Source organism: Gavialis gangeticus, unplaced genomic scaffold, assembly GCF_001723915.1.
Source record: "Gavialis gangeticus isolate Ggan-Ray unplaced genomic scaffold, GavGan_comp1, whole genome shotgun sequence".
In the NCBI taxonomy this organism is placed as follows: Eukaryota; Metazoa; Chordata; order Crocodylia; family Gavialidae; genus Gavialis; species Gavialis gangeticus.
This window is the reverse complement of record NW_017729025.1, coordinates 65,520,817-65,524,111: the sequence shown is the minus strand read 5'-3', so window position 1 is coordinate 65,524,111 and position 3,295 is coordinate 65,520,817. Positions and strand designations below refer to the sequence as shown.

The 3,295-nt window shown below is 43.2% G+C and overlaps 1 protein-coding gene across 1 annotated transcript in view; it reads right to left on the bottom strand.

Annotated features, from left to right (window-relative positions):
• STRN3 (striatin 3) overlaps nt 1-3,295 on the bottom strand; it is a 112,385-nt gene that overhangs the window by 79,081 nt on the left and 30,009 nt on the right. The gene's annotated exons all lie outside the window — the stretch shown is intronic.

The window sequence follows — 3,295 nt, the reverse complement described above, 5'->3', positions numbered from 1 at the left end:
AAGAGTTACAGGGTGGAACTTCCAGTCGCAAGTTGGTGACCAGGAGGCGGGGCAAGTTGGTGACCAGGGGTAGGACTACCCATGAGGCCCTTGACAGGTTGCCAAAACTTGGTAAGCAGCCCTCTGCCCGAAATAATTGCTTGCCCCTGACCTACTGGCTCAGTGGATAAAGGAAAATAATAGAGGAGAAGAGATTTACTTTGGTTAGGAATTAAATAATTTTCCATATAGCTGTCTTGTACACAAATCAGGAAATATGGTCTATAGGTAATCACTGTAAGATGGGGCATAGGCTAGTCCAAAAACCACACAGAAAATACAATGCCAAAATAAAGTCACCAGTGTTCATTGTCAGACCAGGGGGACAATTTATGAGTGGGGTCCCACAGAGTTCTGTGCTAAATCCACTATTATTTAGTATCTTCCTTAATAAGTTTGATGAAGAAAGAGAGCACACCACTTATAAAATTTACAAGTGACACAAAGTTGAAGAGAGATAAAAGCATGTCAGATTAGAAAGGAAAACATTGTGATAAGTTGGCAAAATGGTCTAAAAAGTTAATAGAATACAATTCAATAAAGGCAAGGACAAAGTATTACATTAAAATTAGATGCATAAATTCAAAATGAGGAAATACTGGCTAGGCAGTTACACTGCAGAAGACAAATCTGGGGGCTAGAGTAGATTGCATACTGAAAAAATTAACAATGTGATACTGACGCTGAAAAAAAGGTTTTGTTCTGGGATGTATTAATAGTTTCACATATCAAACACAAAAGGTAACCAGCCTGCTGTACTCAATGCTGATGTAGCCTTAATTGTAATACTGAGTCCAGGTTTTGGGCACCACACTTAAGGAAAAATAGGCAAAAATATGGTTATCCTCCAGATTCTCTCCAAAAATGACTTGGAAAACATGACCTAATGAAGCAAGGTTGAAAAAAGCAGATTTATGTAGCCTTCAAAAAGTGAGATCATAGCACAAGGAGAGAAAGGGAGAATAATAGGCTTAGAACAGGTAAACAACAACAGTAAAGAGAACGGTTCTGTATAACCAAGGATAGGACAAATAGTAATTTGATTTACTTGTAAAAGTGCACCAATACATCAGTCCCATATTGGAACGGTGTCAATATAAGAAATATTGTGAAGGTATCAGCAACGGGCTTTTCTTGGGTGATGTGGCCGATAATGCCACTGATAAATGTCCCATGCATGTGTGCAGCTACAGTGCAGTATGCAGGTGATCAGGAGCTCAGCCTGGCAGCATGGAGAGCAACCAGCTCTGGCTGGTAAGCCCACTGCGAGGGAAGGGGCATGGGGTGGGGGGTGCAGATTGAGGCCCCAGTGGCTAGGGAGGGAGTGGGACTGGGACTGCACAGCCAAAGCGGAGCAGAGCAGGGGACAGTTGGGAGCAGATCATCTGGGGGGTGGGAGGGCTGCAGCTCCTGCTGCTACGCGCATCCCAGGAGGGCATGGGGGAGGGGTGACCCTGGATCTAACCACAGGGCAAGGGTGGTCTGCTGCTGAGAGCTAGGGCTCAGGCAGCGCCATGCTCTTCCCAGCGTGGGGGTTGGACTAGGACTGTGCTTGAGGCAGGTGGTGGCAGCGCTGGGAGCAGGGGCTACAGTGAATTCTGAGATGGCTGCAGTCCCCCCCATAGCTCCTTCCCAGCACACCGCTGCCTGGCCCAAGGGTAGCCCAGTTCAGCACCCTGCTGGCAAGAGCCTAGCACAGCCCCTGTCCCAGTCTGCAGCAACAGCCCGCCCTCACCCTGCACACAGATCTGGGGGCACTTGCCTCCCACGTCCTCCCGGGATGTATGCAGCGGTAGGAGCTGATCCTTCCCTAGCACTCCCCAAACAAGCCGTGGACCTGTCCTGTGCTCCACCCTGGCTGTGCAGTGCCTGCCCCTGCCCCAGCCCTACTCCCTCTCTCCCTCATTGTGTGGGCCTCAGCTGGACACCACTCTCCACGCTGCCCGGCTGCATATTGGAATCGGACTGGCACTGGCCGATACAGCTCATTAACAATTTGCTATCAGATTTGCACATAGAAAACAAGTTACAAATCTGAAAGCAAAGAAAAAGAATAATTGTAAAAGTAGTAATTGGAATTTAAGAATATTGATGGTGTAGGGTGTTTATAAGAAAAAAAAAGACGAGAAGTTCTGTGTTTTCTTGGACAAAAAGGATCTGTGTTTACATGGAGGAAATTTATTTATCTATGGATAGCTTAGAACATCTTAAGAAAAAAAGTAATTTCAAGTTTAGTTATGTGATAAGGCAAATGAATACAAATCCAGTCATATCAGCCCACAATTATAAACAGGTAGTAAAGCAGGACATTCGGAATACTACTTGCAATTCTAACATTATACAGTATCATGTTCTTTAACATCTGTGCAAAATAAAAACTAAATTGTAAGTATCATAACTTTTGAAAAGAAAAGGAATGTTTAATACCAGACTGAATGGATCCTCAACTATTCCAGCTTATATAAGGAATAACATGAAAGTGAATAGAATTATATTAGTATAAAACTGATTGACAATGCAACTGAATGAAATTAGGTCCTAACATTGCATCAAAGGAGAGAGTGTACACAACATTATTCAAAATATTATGCATATTAAGGAGAAAGAAGCGTGAGACCGTAATAATAGGCAAACATTCAGTTTGAGAGGAAACAGGTATGTTTTGGGAAGAAAGGGAAGATTTAACAGGTGTAATTTTCACAGTGTTATGGGCAAAAACAAAGTGGAAAAACAAACCAGGAAGATAATACTCAGGAGCTGTTCAACCCAAAGATAATCAAAACTTCTAGCTAGAAGCTGAAGTTTTAAAAAAAAAAAACAACTTCAAATGGAAAATAAGAAACTCTGAACTGGGAGGATAATTAATCATTAGAACAAACTGCTAAATGAAGGGATAGACTCTCCAATTCCTGCCACGGTGACATTCAGACCAGATGCTTTAGCCAGGCATTGCATTGTTGCAGAGGGCTTTATATTGTTTTTGCTCACTGATATCAAAGTACTATGGAAACTTTGAAACACAGCCTCTGTACTACACCACAACGCTTCAAGCCCTCCAGGATCATTATTCTAATTCTAAGTCACCTTTGTTAACTCTGTCAATTTTGCTTCAACTGCAGAGCCCATACACATCTGTTACAATACAACTGCATGGGGAACCAGGATCTCCAGTTGTGAAAAGTAAAGTTAGTAAAGTTTTCTCCCTCTACAACCATTTCTTTGGGTTGTTCTTGTTGTCGGGGGGGGGGGGGGGGGG